General features: G+C 39.0%; 1 protein-coding gene across 1 annotated transcript in view; it reads right to left on the bottom strand.

The window, feature by feature from the left end:
- The window catches only part of man1a2 (mannosidase, alpha, class 1A, member 2), a 399,576-nt gene that overhangs the window by 95,520 nt on the left and 287,523 nt on the right, over positions 1 to 16,533 (bottom strand). The gene's annotated exons all lie outside the window — the stretch shown is intronic.

Raw genomic sequence — 16,533 nt, 5'->3', positions numbered from 1 at the left:
AAGAGGAAACGAGTGTAAGTGTGATATAGATGTTCCACACTTCACAACCATAAAATACAAAAATTGGAAATCTTCAGTGCTGAAGTAAAAACATATCAGTTCATCAGAACTCACCATGCTCTGATATTTCAATTTTGTTTTTGTTTTGTTACGCACTATTTCACTAATTTTTTATAACTTGGTGTACAATGATTTCTCATGACATTTCATGTACAATGTTTTGAAAACATTTTTATATCACACTATACTGTCACGTTTTTTTCTATGACTCTTTTTCATAGTTTGGGACGACATACTATACTATGACTTTTTTCGTGATTTTGGACGACATACTATACTATGACTTTTTTTCATATGTTTTAGACGACATACTATACTATGACGTTTTTTCATGATTTTGGACGACATACTATACTATGACTTTTTTTTCATGATTTTGGACGACATACTATACTATGACTTTTTTTCATATGTTTTAGACGACATACTATACTATGACTTTTTTTCATGATTTTGGACGACATACTATACTATGACTTTTTTTCATATGTTTTAGACGACATACTATACTATGACTTTTTTCGTGATTTTGGACGACATACTATACTATGACTTTTTTTCATGATTTTGGACGACATACTATACTATGACTTTTTTTCATGATTTTGGACGACATACTATACTATGACTTTTTTTCATATGTTTTAGACGACATACTATACTATGACTTTTTTCGTGATTTTGGACGACATACTATACTATGACTTTTTTAATGATTTTGGACGACATAATATACTATGACTTTTTTTGTGATTTTGGACGACATGCTATACTATGACTTTTTTTCATATGTTTTAGACGACATACTATACTATGACTTTTTTAATGATTTTGGACGACAATATACTATGACTTTTTTTGTGATTTTGGACGATATACTATACTATGACTTTTTCGTGATTTTGGACGACATGCTATACTATGACTTTTTTAATGATTTTGGACGACATACTATACTATGACTTTTTTTCATGATTTTGGATGACATACTATACTATGACTTTTTTCGTGATTTTGGTCGACATACTATACTATGACTTTTTTTTTCATGATTTTGGACCACACACTATACTATGACTTTTTTTCATGATTTTGGACGACATACTATACTATGACTTTTTTCATGATTTTGGACGACATACTATACTATGACTTTTTTCGTGATTTCGGACGACATGCTATACTATGACTTTTTTTCATGATTTTGGACGACATACTATACTATGACTTTTTTCGTGATTTCGGACGACATGCTATACTATGACTTTTTTTCATGATTTTGGACCACACACTATACTATGACTTTTTTCATGATTTTGGACCACACACTATACTATGACTTTTTTTCACGGTTTTGGACGACATAGTATACTATGACTTTTAATGCATGGTTTTGGACGACATGCTATACTATGACTATTTTTTATCATTTTGGATGACATACTATACTATGACTTTTTTTCATGATTTTGGACCACACACTATACTATGACTTTTTTCATGATTTTGGACGACATGCTATACTATGACTTTTTTTCATGATTTTGGACGACATGCTATACTATGACTTTTTTTCATGATTTTGGACCACACACTATACTATGACTTTTTTCATGATTTTGGACCACACACTATACTATGACTTTTTTTCACGGTTTTGGACGACATAGTATACTATGACTTTTAATGCATGGTTTTGGACGACATGCTATACTATGACTATTTTTTATCATTTTGGATGACATACTATATTATGTTGTTTTGCATATTTTGATGACTTACTACACTATGACTTTTTTTTTTTTTACATATTTTGATGACATACTATACTATGATGTTTTTTAGTATAGTTTGAGGACATACCATACTGTTTTTACATTGTGGTACTCCTACTGTTACACAAGTCACAGATCTTGATATTTCTTCCATCACTCTGTATGGTTTAACACTATTTACAGATAGTAATCTGTCTCAGTGCACATTTGATGTGTAAGCTGTTGTGAGCAATTTACCTGCCAACACAAGACTTTCAAATCCAGAGCGGTTGGGTGTGTTTCCCCTTTAAGAGCACAGGAAAGATGGAGACACATAAGTGGCTGAATGAGAAGGATAAACAGCAGGTGTTGCACTCAGAGTGTTTTTTTTTTTTTTTTAAACCAGGCTCACCTTCCCTCCACAGTAAACTGCCTCATGTTCCAGGAATTGAAGAAGTGGCCCTGTGCTGATTAAAAACCTCCAGCCTGTACATGTGCCCTCCGCTCCTTCCTGTCTCTTCACCTGCACACATCCTGCTGACCGCTGTGACCCTCTTTCATCATGTCTCATCTTCAGCTTTTTTTAATCTCACTATTCGTTCCACCTGGATTAAAGTGCTGAGCAGCAGATGAGGATGGACGGATACTGCTGTCTTTTCTGTAAATGAAAAAGCTGAAGTGAGCGGAGGAGCAAATCCATCTTTTATGGACTTCCCTCCATGACAGGCAGGGATTAGCTGGTCGAAACACAGAGGCGGAGAGCGCAGGAAAACACAGGAAATGTGTCCTTAATTACACTGAAATAGGGCTGGACAATATTTTGATATTATCAAAATCATGTCATTTTAAATCTTGATACCACTTAAGTTATTATACAACCCAGTCGCCAGAAGAAAATGTCGTCGTATCAATGTTTCTGAAGTGACGTAGCGTATGAGCTGACTGTCATTTTGGGAGGAAGGGGATGGTGGAAGGAGTGACACCTAGGCAAGATGCCTGCCAAGCAGCAGACCACTGCAGACCAGTGTCAGAGACCAACACACAACAAAACCGTAGCTGTTTCTACACTGGGGATAGTACCACAAAAAGCGGTTGTTTTTAAAGCCCATACATGATCTTTTCCAAACCATAATCATGTAAAATTTCAAATGTAAACTATCTGTCGTTTGCAGAACTGTAAAACGCCAGAATTTATTCTGTCGATTGGACTGGAACCCATCTGCTATAATTCCAACAGCAATTTAGTTTAATATTAGAAATTTAAAAAATGATCTGCATTCACATTCAGATATCAGTTTATAGAGATAAAGAGAGAGTCAAAATGAGTAGAAAAGAAAGGAAGAGCAAGTCTTGGTCTCTTGGAATCTCCCGAAATGTTGGCCATGTCACCACAGGCGTATCGTCATCAGACAATAGCCGATGGGTTCCGAGATTAGTCAATTTCTAACCCACTTGCCCAATGAGACAAGTGAAAAATAATGTTAAAGTCAAACCCTATGAAGTGTTATTCAGTGAACTACTCTTGTCGTTGTCTCGCTGGAAATGCAGCGATGTCTCAGTAAAAACACAACCACTCTTCATGGCACGATCTTGCTGCTTAATAACATCCATGTTTGGTGGTTATAAAGCAGCAGGAAACACAGCAATGACTCCTTAAAAACAACTGGTTTTGTAGTTTGTTGGTCTTGAACAGTGGTCTGCAGCTTGGCAGGCATCTTGCTTTGATGACACGCCATCCACCCTCCACATGACAAAGTCAGCTCATACACTACATCACTTTAGAAACATTGATATGATACTTATGAAATGTAATATATTCATGGTTTGCAGAAATGTGCAATGCCAACATTTTCTTCTGGCGACTGGGCTGATCTCCCCCATTTTTCCAGTATTTATCTCAGGCTAAGCAGCTACAGCTTCATATTTAGCAAACAGACATGAGAACAGTAAAACGTTGAACTGGAGTTCATTATCTGCTCTGACCTGGTCAAACAAAGTGAACTGACGAGGACAAAACAAACTCCTCCACGACTTCTTGGTGCAGATGCATCTGCCGATCGCTCATGACTCATCTCAGCATCCAGGCCAACTGTAACATGGACTGTTGGGCAGCTGCTTTACGTGATAATGTTACCTATAATCCACTCTGACTTCAGACCAGCATGGGCACCTGTAGGGAGTATATGACAGAAAGAGAAAGGCTGTGAATCAGAGTGACTCATGTGCCGGTTTCCTGTTTGACAGAAGGTTCACACATTCGCACATACGAACCAATGACAAATGAGCTAAACAGCAAACATCAAATGAAACGCAGGCCTCAACAGTGCAGTAGAGGTTAGAAAAATAAACTTGGAAGCACAGAGTCAGCACCCATGTGTGGATGCAATGAGAGTTTTCATGACTGACATGAGCTCATAGCTATTAGGTCTCAGCGTTTCCCTTTGAAGCTCAGATTTAGTCAGTATTGTGTGACCCCTTGATCAATCACTCCAGGTCCGATCTCCAGATGATAAAAAATTAAAAACGGGCCATATTAGTAATCATTGGCAGTACACAAAACAAGAAGGGAATGCTGAAGTGTACGTGGAGACTGTGTGACGATGTGACCTGTTCGTCGAGTGTGTTCGGTCAGGATCACAATTGTACCCATAAAAAGTGTGTGGACGCACTAATGAGACCTGTCAGGGGTTGCTTAGCGGTTGAGTTGCTTCCAAAGTCATTACTTCTTCTGCAGTTGATATGTTTCCCTGCTTTCTACCAAGATTTGAACACTGATACTGCTGCTGAGAGTCCTTCTCTCTGGTTGTGTGTTTCATTTACTGTCAAAGGTCCAATGCGGCGGTTTGTCCCTTTTAACCACTCGAAACCAGACTCCAAACATTTGTGACACCAAAGTCTGGATAGCTTTAAGATGTCTGGTTGTCGATATAATAAAGGGAAAGAAAAATACACAAAGAAAAAAAAACTAAATGTCTACAGAGGCAAATAGCATAAAAACCAGAGGAAAAATCTGATGCACAAGATGCTGAGGTGACACAAACATGCAGGAACAAACAAGACTAAGGGTGCTTTCAGACCTAGAGTTGTCTTGCTTTGGTCTGAATCAGGGACTCATTTTGTTACAAAGTTGTATAATTGCCTAGAGTTGGTTTGTGTTCTCACGGCAGCATTTACAAGCGGACCAGATCAAATGCCTTGTGTGAGAAAGCTGCTCTTGATTGGTCAGAATTTCCATGTGGGAAAAATCCAGGAAGTAAAGCAAACGTTGAAGAAGAGTACACTTGCAAGATAAATGTGACACTTTCTAATGTCACAATGGAGGGACAACTACGCAGGTTGATTTTAGCGCTGCTCATCGTGGACTATATTGCTGTCATTGTTCATTTTAGTCAAAGCATACAGTTTGAAAACGAGGCGCGGCTCCAACTAGAAAACAATGTTTTGATGCATTGGATGTGCTGAATGTGCATATTAAGGCAGTACAGGAGGAGGTGCACATTAATAATCCTCCAGGACTGTAACATGCTCATGTTTAACCCAAACAATGTGTCATGTGACTGCAGTTGGTTCAGATCCAGGTCGGAACACGTTCTCACCACAAACCAACCGCACCAGAGTCGTTTGTAACCGGACTGAGACCACCTCTTCAAGAAGGTCTCGGTCCGGTTGTTTTGGTGCGCACCTGAGTGTGATTGCTGTGTTCACACCTGCCCAAACGAACCGCACTGCGGGGGCAAACAAACTGGAGTTCGATTGAACTGTGCATATAAACACAGACCATTTTGTAAAACTCTAATATTAAGCTCCATTGCCATTGGACCGTAGCAGATGGGTTCCAAGATTGCATTTCCAATCACCAGTCACCAGAATAATTTTTTTGCATTTTACAGTCCTGCAAACAACAGATAGGTCACATTGAAGCATACGTTGAAATGTTATGTTTCAACATACTGTGCTTAATGTGGGGTTACGTTTAGGCATAAAAAACACTATGGTTAGGAAAGGATCATGTTTTGGCTTTAAATTCTAACTTTTCATGGCACTATCCCTGAAAACGCAGCAACGTCTCACTAAAAAAACAACTGGTTTTGTCACGTATGGTCTTCAACAGTTGTCTGCAGCTTGGCAGACTTCTTGCCTACAGGTGTCATGCCATCTACCATCCCCTCCACCTCTCAGTGACAAGTCAGCTCATATGTAACATCACACTGAAAACAATATGATACCTACAAAATGTGCAAATGTAACATATTCGTGGTTTGCAAAAAACATAATGCCAACATTTTCTTCGGCGACTGGGCTGGAATTTATCCACTGGAGATCCTGAATATCTGTCGATAAGGTCATAACAATCTATCAGTAACTGTCAAGATATTTCACTCTGAACCACAAATATAAACCTTGTGGTGGCACTAGAGTAAAAGTAGTGGGACCACTAAAGTCAGCAGGATTCTTCTTCTGGGGGTCTGAAAAAATATTTCAGTTTAGACCGGTACATAAACTGGCTGCTGTCCGAGACCGAAAAAAGGTAATGTGTTGAAAAATAGCCCCACAGTCCATCATAGTGCTCCATCAAACACATATTACGTATGGAAAATAAACAATAACAGATGGTGTTCAAGCTGCGTCTGGAGGCAATATCTTATCACTGAAAACCGTTTCACCAAACACATGAGTTGGGAATTCAACTGGCATCTCTGTGTGTGCATGTGCCTTGGTCAGCTGAGTTGTCCGGTCTGTCTTAAATCACAGCTCAGATATGTGGCAGCCTTTCAAACGGCGCATGTGCTCACTTGATTAAAACTGAACGCCCGTGCTGGGTCTGCCTCCCTGAATAGTGTGTCATGTTGAGGGGGCAGGACGGGGTCAGAGCGCAGTGAAGAGATGCGGCCACTAGGGGGACGAGCTAGGCTACAGCACTGAAACTGAAACCGAGAAATGATTCAGGATGGAGGAAACGGATGTTCACTGTTCCCTTTATACATTTTATTTATCTCATATATATTTTATTTTACTGCATACATTGTCTTGGTTTATGTCCTTTTGTACAACGTGCAACGTGTGTTTTTTACAGTGTGTTATTAGTACTTCTACTTCCTCTGCTGCTGTTTATACTAAGAGGTGTGTTGGGTTGACGTATGAATTAACATGTTGACTGTGTCCACATGCAAACGAGCATCCACTCAGGATACTCAGGCATGCTGTATCTGAACGCAGCACACACACACACACACAGCAACAGTATCAAAAGTCAGATAAGCTGTTGTACTGATTATAAGAAGCTGCAGTACATCTGTGGTATGTTGATACCAGCCGAGACACTGAGGTACGTAAAGACATTATCCCTGTTAATGTCTGTTTGTAGGGGGATGTGGTACTTCAGCTATATTTGGAACAAGCTTATATGTTTACAGCACAGCTTTTCCCTAATCATAAACACAACCTTAAAACATCTACAGATGAACTGAATGTTTTCTTAACATGGGGACTCAGCAGCTCATGCATACAATAAACTGTCAACTAGAAATTGCATTTTCTTGAGAAAATGCGTGTGAATGCTGACAACTGAAAATCATCACTGAAAATAGCCCTAGAAGAATCATAAAGTGCAAATGCATCGCACTGCACAGCTGAAAAACCTGGAAACTGAACTGTAAAACTGCTGGAAGCTAAACTGCAATACTTCAATTAGTAAACAGCTGAAATTCATTTATTCACTCATTCATTCATTTCCCGTAAATGCTTATCCTGTTAGGGGTCGCAGGGGGGCTGGAGCCTGTGGGAGGAAGCTGGAGCACCTGGAGGAAACCCACGCTGACACAGGGAGAACCTTGCCTCTCAGGGCTTCTACAGATAGGACATTATTTCTAAAAAGTTTCACATTATAATGACTTACAGGATATTTCTTTTTATTACACTGGCAGAAATCGGCTTTCATATTTAGCTGAAAATGCTTCAGTACTTTTACTTGGGTATTTTTGCAGTGTTAACATTTTTACCTTCCTCCACCACTGCATAAGCACACAGCAGAGCATCACCAAGGCTACTTTTAATTGCTTCATATACTGCTGGATAACTTATAATAATTTATCATAATTTAATAGTTGATTTTAGGGATGCACAATATTGGATTTTTTGCTGATATCTGACGTGCCGATATGAAACAACTCATTTGACCGAAAACCGATACCGATATAGCCACTTTTTTCCTCACCTAATTTTAGTGATCATTAAGTCTCTTCTTTAGTGGAATTAAAATTACATACTCTGATCATGATGGCCTACCAGCACATGGAGACATGAAATACAATAGTTTTCAAATTAAGAAAAAGTTACCTATTCCAATATTTCATTTTAACCTCCTGAGAACATGTGTCTTCATATGAGGACATCACATTTTGAGTTTACTTGACTTTATACTTCATTCATAACTTAGACCTTTTAGAACATAATACACTAATCCATGTAAAAACAAGATGGCCGCCATCTCTGCCAAGTCAGTGTGCAGCCGACACAAAAGTGGACAAGGTCCAAAACCTGCTCACAGTTTATGGTTGAAACTTGTTTATTTATGATTAGTACTGTTTGTAGTTTGATATGGCAACACATTTGACCAATTTTAGAAACAATAACAAGATAAGACACCGTTTATTAGGAAGTACTCGTTTGAGGACATTGGGACTTTACTTTTGTCTTGTTGGAAGACACTGGGACTTTATTATCATCTCGTTTGAGGACACTGGGACTTTAATGTTGTCTCGTTTGAGGACACTGGGACTTTATTATCATCTCGTTTGAGGACACTGGGACTTTATTATCGGCTAGTTTGAGGACATTGGGACTTTAATGTTGTCTCGTTTGAGGACATTGGGACTTTAATGTTGTCTCGTTTGAGGACATAAGGACTTTATTATCATCTCGTTTGAGGACACTGGGACTTTATTATCATCTCGTTTGAGGACATTGGGTCTTTATTATCATCTCGTTTGAGGACACTGGGACTTTATTATCATCTCGTTTGAGGACATAAGGACTTTATTATCATCTCGTTTGAGGACACTGGGACTTTATTATCATCTCGTTTGAGGACATTGGGACTTTATTATCATCTCGTTTGAGGACATTGGTTCTTTACTGTCGTCTCATTTGAGGACATTGGGACTTTATTATCATCTTGTTTGAGGACATTGGGATTTTATTATCGGCTAGTTTGAGGACATTGGGACTTTAATGTTGTCTCGTTTGAGGACATAAGGACTTTATTATCATCTCGTTTGAGGACACTGGGACTTTATTATCATCTCGTTTGAGGACATTGGGTCTTTATTATCATCATCTCGTTTGAGAACATTGGGACTTTAATGTCGTCTCGTTTGAGGACATTGGAACTTTATTATTGTTGACAATGTTTAGTTTTTTTTTTTATAATTATCAGGTCCTACTGATCCCAAATAGCTCGGAGAAAATAAAAATGCATACCAAACCAAAGTTCGGGTCTCAGGAGGTTAAAGCCAGTATCGGCCGATACCGATGATGTGCCGATATTATCGTACGTACCTAACTGATGTATATTTTGTATGAATAATCTAAATCTGCAAAGTAACTTAAGCTGTCAGACAAGAGTGTAATGGAGTAAGAAGCCTCTAAAATGTTGTGAGAAAGAAGACTGATGCAGTTTATCAAAATGGAAACACCCAAAAAGTGCTACAAGTACTTTAAAACTCTACATTAGTGCAGTAAATGTACGTCTTTTTATTCCACCGCTGTATGAATGTAGATATAAACTTTACAGACTTGGAGCTACAATTTAACACATTAACACTTCATAAAGCAGCAAATGGGAGCTGAAATGATGTTTGAAGGACTGCAGGCATTATTTTATTTTTTATTTTTGGTAGGAATTTCATTCTATTATTACATCTGTAAAGCTGATAACATTTCTAGAACTTCACTATAATCCAGAAACTATTAAAATCATTAAAAGCAGTCACACACTGTTGACATCTCTTCATCACATTAAACACGGCCTGCATAAGTGAACTCAAAATGTTATTTGTTCGGGTTTTGTTTTCCATTATGTAAATTCATGAGGTGTTTTAGGGCTCAGGGGATGACTCGACTTGACTCGCTGTTATTTTGAAGGTGTGTTCCTGCAGCAGTTGAGACTGGGAGCAGAGACGATGGTGATGTGCTGTTACAACCCATGAACAACTGATACAGCAGACATTAACTTCCCCAGCTGTGTGACAGGAGTCCTGCGGTGAACTGATCAGCCGACGGCCTCAAGAGCTGCTGCAGTAAATGTCATAGTGTTACGACTTTGCAAATAAACTAAAGCAGCCTTTGCTTCATCAAGAACAAATGCTCTGAGTGGTTTACAGACTGCATTCACCACGCAGTCTCACCTTCAGGCTTTACTACTCACTACTAAGTACGACTCCGTTGAATCGTGTCCAGTGTACAACCCAACAGAGATCTCTATTAGATATGTATTTTGTTGGTGACAGTCTAGGTGATTTAGAGCGAGCCTGATGAGCGTGCTTGTTGTTAAAGTTAGTAACCAATAGAAACTTCACAAAGCCATAGATTGGGACAGAACAACCTTATTTGGGAACGTGGAGTAACTCGCAAGAGAATACTGTTTGGGTTCAGTGCAAGAACTGGACACCCTCAGAACCTCTGGATGGCACATGCGGTGTTACAGTCCGTGTGTTGAGCTGGGATTCTCCACGATCGAGTGTTCATTAAATATTGTGTGTGAGCCATCGATATTTCCTGAGGTCTTTTTCAGCTATTAAGTCATCAGCTCGGACAGTTCTTCAACAAGCAGTTAGCGGCTAACTCAAAGAAGACGAACAGCAGCCGTAAATGTCCACAAACTGGGAAACAATTTTGCCCTCCAAGCAGAGAGCGAGATCAGCTGCCATATAAAGGGGACGGTAAACGATTGTTATTGACATGTTTATGCCACATGTTGCCAACATGTATGTGTTTATGTCACACGAGAGGCTGATGTTTATTTGCGACATGTCACGGCCAACATGCCTCTTTTGATTCTGCAAAGCCGCGTTGCAAAATGCAAAAAATGGCATGAAGAAGGGATTTTGCCCTGGTGCAATCTCTCTGTGTAATGGGCTACACTCTACTGTACTGATACTGCTTTGTGCCTTTTACACTCGTTCAGTCAGTTGCTTGTAAACAGATTTACTCACCCCCCTGAACCTATATTTATCGCTCTTGAAAAACGATCTGCCCCATCTTATTGTAAAATGAAAGAACGAGTGCATCACCGTGGCTGAGCTGTTCAGCTCCCCCAGTTGCATTGGGTGCCATTCAGTGGGCCTTTCCCAAACCGTCCCCTACGCCCTCTGCCTACCTACTTTCATCTAGTTTCCACGTTCACGCGGAGGGTCTGCCACATTTAGTGCCATCCCATACCAACTACTGAGGTGTGGAAGTAAGTTATAAAACCCTCTGACAGTGAGCCTGCACTGATGCCGACTTACTGACCATGTGCAACACAGAACTGTGTTCATCATAGAAGAAGCTCCGTACAAATAAATGTGTTATTTATTTATTTAATTAATCTATTTGCTTATGTATCAATTCATTATTTATTTTAATCGCAAAAGGATAATAAATGCTACCAAAGATCCAGTAAACAGCAGCACAAATCAGATAAAAGTGATACAAATAAATATAAGGAACATGAAATGGGAGTAGTGTTAATTTTCTCCATGGTTACCAAATGTAACACCAGCTCCTATTTCCGCTGCAGAAAGGGAAGTCTGTTCCAAATTGACAACCTACACCTTGATGTAAGGTGCTTCATTCAACTGTGAAGGTGACGACAGACAGAGTGACACTCTGAGACGGGTCCGGTTTGGGAAAGGCCCAGTCAGTCAGTGGTCATTTTAACGGCCAGAAACCACCCAGCATGCACCCCTGAATTTACAGCAGCCTCCCACCTCCAAGATTTCCTGATTCAACACTTCAAACCTGTAAAGACTTTAAATTAAATTGGCAGACTTCATCTTTTCAGTGTAGGGGGGCTAACATCACACCCATGTTACAGCTACTAAACCCCTAAAAAGTGTTAATATTAGTTTGTATCTTTGTATTTTCAAATTATTTCTACTTTAAGTAAATATATTTTCTAATACCAATGTTTGTATTTTACTTTGCTACATTTGATGAGTAAATATTTATAATTTGAGGAACCTATTGGAGTATTTGTGTCCACCCCCGGCTGTCCTCAACTAAAGGTCGCAGGTTTAACGACACTAACAAAGTGTATGTAGGAAAAAAACTGAACCTCCACCTGCACACCTGCGCTAAGATGTGGCATGTTCCGCTGCCAAAATACTCAGCAACTTGGGAGGAGCAGAGTTTACACACTGACGACATATTTTGCCTAGTCAGTTAGTTTTTTCTAACTTATGTCAGAATTTCCAAAGAACACAGCTCAGCTTCGTCAGGTTTCACTTCAGTGTATTTGCTCATGCAGTTGTTGAAAACTGGAAAAGGAGAGCGTGAGATGAAAAGAAACCTGCTCTCTCTTGTGGTTCAGTTTTGAGTTCAGTGTTACGAGCAGCTGAAGTAACTGATAGAGCAACTGGATTCAAACCAGTTTTATATTTCCTGTCTGTTCTTGTTGCTGAGCTCAGCAGATGCAACTGTGATGAAAACACTCACAAGAGGATGCAAATCATTCTGACGTGTTAAGTAGAATTCTGCGGCACATATATTTCAGTTCAGTTTGTGCTGTGTTATTTTTCTTCTCTCCTATAATTCAGAGGGAAATATTACTTCACTACATTTATCTGGCAGCTACAGCTACTTTTCAGTTTTAGATTTTACATAAAAGACTTTTTTATAAAATACAAAACATTGTTAAAGATTAAACCAGTGATTCCCAATCTTTAAGGCTTGTGACTTCTAATAAAAATATGGGGCTCCTTGTCATGTCTCAGATGTCTATGAGTTGTTAGCAGCTTCACTAAAGAGACTTGTCAACCCAATTATCAGAATAAATGTTGGCACTGTACGTTTCTGTAAACCACAGGTATGTTACATTTGGATGTTACCATGTAGCAGATGCGGTGAAACTTTACCTTTGTTTTGCATTTCAACAACTCTGTTGTTTAGGCACAAAACCCACTTTGATATGGTCAGGAAAAGACATGTATTGGGTTCAAATACCAGGTTTTGGTGGCACAATCACCACTAGAGATGCAGTGATGTCTCAGAAAAGAATTTAAAAAAATAAAAACGCTTCTCATGACACTGTCCCAGCTGAAATCACACGGCCTATCTACGTAAAAAACAACAACAGCTTTTACAGACACTATCCCAGCTAAAATAATGCAGGAAAACTTCAGTAAGAAGAAAGAAAAATGTCCCAAAAAAAAGAAAAGTCCCAAATTCAGAAGAAATGTTTTTCGTGACATTATTCTGGCTAAAATATTGCAGCAATATCTATGTAAAAACAATTACTTTTGCTGATGTTATCCCAGCTGAAACAATATACCGATATGTCAGTAAGAAAAATAATGCTTTTTGTGACACTGTCATGGCCTAAATAAGGCAGTGATATCTAGGTTTTGGTGGCACAATCCCCACTACAAATGCAGTGATGTCTCCGAAAAAAGTTTCCTTTCATGACACTATCCCTGCTGAAATAACACAGCTGTATCTTGAAAAAAAAAAACACTTTTGCTGACACTACCTGGCTAAAATAATGCGCAAAATTTCATTTAAAAAAACTGAATAAATTAAAAAAAAAAAGAAAAAGATCAAAGGCCTTCTGTCACACAGTCCTCCAGCAATACCAAAAAAAATGAAAAAAAAAAATTCTTTTATTGACACTATACCTGCTGAAATAACGCAGCAATATCTAAGTTAAAAAAAAATCACTATAAGTGTCCATGTAAACGCCCCTCCCTCTTGTGGTATTCACAACAGTGTAAGTGAATATTGTGAGAGCTCTGAGTTCGTGACTTGCCATGTGATAAACACGAGCTCATAGCTAACACTTGAACGCAGCAGCTTATTGCACTCTAAGTTGGGTTGTAGAGAAAATTATTTAAATCAATGCATCACGGTTTAAAGCACCTGTTAGTGGGTGGGGCTTCGATCCCACTTTTTTTTTTTTTGTTTATTTTTAAAAAAATATTGTTATTATTATGTTATTATGTTTTTATTGTCTATTGTCTGTTATCTATTATGTTATTATTGTATTATGTTATTAGTGTGTCTTTGTTCTGACCTGCTGAGGGACTGCAAATGAATAAGCTCTAAGCTACAATTTAGTATGGTGAATCAAATGGATAAATAAATAATAATTATTGAAAACAGTATTTTGAATGACAGGTGAAGTTTTTATAGTCACCAAAAGGCTTCGGTATGTTTTCCTGTATGTATTCTGTGTCACAGGAGTCCGTAAAAGAGCATGGCATTTGGGACCGTTTTAGAGAGAGGTTCAGCAACACCAGGTTTTATTTGCTAAAAATTACTCTGCCTCATTTCTCACCTTCAGCTCCGCCTGTCACACCTGTCAGATGGCACGCTGAAATGTGTTTTAATTATGAAACTACATTTATTTATCATTTAAATACATATAACTTGTAATGTCAGTGATTTAAGTCAGTGAGTAAAGTGTTGTACTTGATCCGATTTAAGGGTCAACCACAGACCTTTTTTGTTGTTGGTTATATTTATGTTTATTTTGTTCAGTTAACCTATTAATATTCCTGTTATTGATATTCAACTGGTCATCAGCCACATGAACGCACCGTCAGGATTGTGGGTCAGAATAGCCAGAGAAGTTTGCTGGCTTGCATACTGCAAAATCCAACCGGATGTAGCAGGACATCCTGGTATGTTTGGCATACTGCATTTGACATATTATGTACTGGGACATGCTAAATCTTTCTGGCATACTATATAGTGTGGTAGTACAGGAATTGGAACACACAGCGTGTCCTAGTACTGTAGTATACTTTATATAGGCTGATAGTTTAAAGGCATTACCTTATCTAACCTTTGTTCTTCAGTGTGCAGTCCAGGCCCGGTGTGAGTGACGAGGTGTTTGACAGAGCGCACAAAAAAAGGCCCATTTTCTAATTTGCCTGGAAAGAGATCAAACTCTGTGAAAGACGAGGGCTTCATCTGAGAGGAATATAATGGGAACAGCATGTCAGAGTACAGTAAGAGAACAGAAACTCGCTCTCAGCCAACAACTGCTCAGAGTTTAGGGGAGGGAGATGGTCAGACGGATGCTGAGACATTCTGTGCTGGAAATATGCAAGGTGTAGAGCACACATATGTTATGTCACATAAATCTGGTGGTGAGATGTCAGGACACAGACATGCAGGCATGCCTATCCAATCATGCTTGGCGCAGGATCTGTGGGGCTGTGAGTGAATGTTTTACATAGACTGACGGGTGAAAGGTGGTGTGTACATATGTGTGTGTGTGTGTGTGTGTGTGTGTGTGTTTTATTGCAAATCTTTCTGGGAAACAAGCCACCGGTGCGTGGAAAGGTACACGAAAACAAGCTGAATCCTCTCTGTCTCTTTTTTTTCTCTCTCTGTTTCAGCCACAGGTCAGTCCCCCCCTCGCTTCGCCCTCCACACACCACCCATCACCTGTTTCTCGGGACCTTGACGTCCTCCTATATATGGCGCTCCTCTGGGGCTCTGCACGGCATGGGGAGTGGCTGTTGATGTTTGCGCAGCTTGCTTGATTCCTGAGGAGCGTGGACAGTTTGCACGAGCTGCTCAACTTCTCACACTTTTTCTTTTTTTTTAATGTTCATTTGTTTCCTCCGGCAGTCAAAGTCCAGGCCGTCCACACATGGACAGGAAGTTTAGAGGGTTTAATGGACCTTCAGGCTGTGATGGATAGTTCTCAGGCAGAGCTGCTTTTAAAGCCTTGTACATTTGTGAGGGGCTCTCAGTGTTTTCATGCAATGTAGCACAGATTGTGTTAAAGGTGATAAATCTGAGAGACTCTATATTTTAACTTTCTCTTCCAGCAGGGTTAAATGTTCCTACAGATTCACAGACTAGTCTTATTGTTTTTTGGGTACGTACTTTTTGTACTTTTGGTCTGAGGCAGTGTTTTACAGTTTGGGCTTGGGCACTTAGTTCCAGTTAAGAGAAGTCTCAATGCTACAGCGTACAGTGATGATTTTAGACAGTAATTTTCTTTCAATTCTGTGGCCATAGCTTGGAAGTGGGGGTTGTTATAGCAGCATGTTAATCACCATGATTTTAAAATGAGACACTGACATTTGGCCACAATGTTTGAGAGTCCAAATACTTTTGTCAGTGTAGTGTAATAGTAAGTTTGGTTAGTGTAGCTTCTTTGTAAAGACCATCATACTTTTAGTCGAGGTAAGTATTAGTTAGGCTATGTTTTCATGATTTAAATCAAATCTAAGCAAAGCAACTTTTCATGTGAGCTGCCCATTTGCCAGAAGAAAATGTTGGCGTTGTACATCTCTGCAAACTGTGAGTTCATTACATTTGCACGTTTCATGCGTATCATAAGATGTGTTCTCTGTTCATTATTTTGCATCTATATAATTTAATGTTCACTAAATTCATACTTTATTTTGCTCTTTACGTTAAATTTGGAACTATTTAATATCGTGCATCTCATGTGCAGATAATGAGAGTTTATAGGTGAGACAGGAAAGAGAAACCAGCCTTA

The sequence above is a fragment of the Epinephelus fuscoguttatus genome, linkage group LG13 (genome assembly GCF_011397635.1).
Source record: "Epinephelus fuscoguttatus linkage group LG13, E.fuscoguttatus.final_Chr_v1".
In the NCBI taxonomy this organism is placed as follows: domain Eukaryota; kingdom Metazoa; phylum Chordata; class Actinopteri; order Perciformes; family Serranidae; genus Epinephelus; species Epinephelus fuscoguttatus.
The sequence above is the reverse complement of the archived record's forward strand: the minus strand, read 5'-3'. Positions and strand labels throughout refer to the sequence as shown.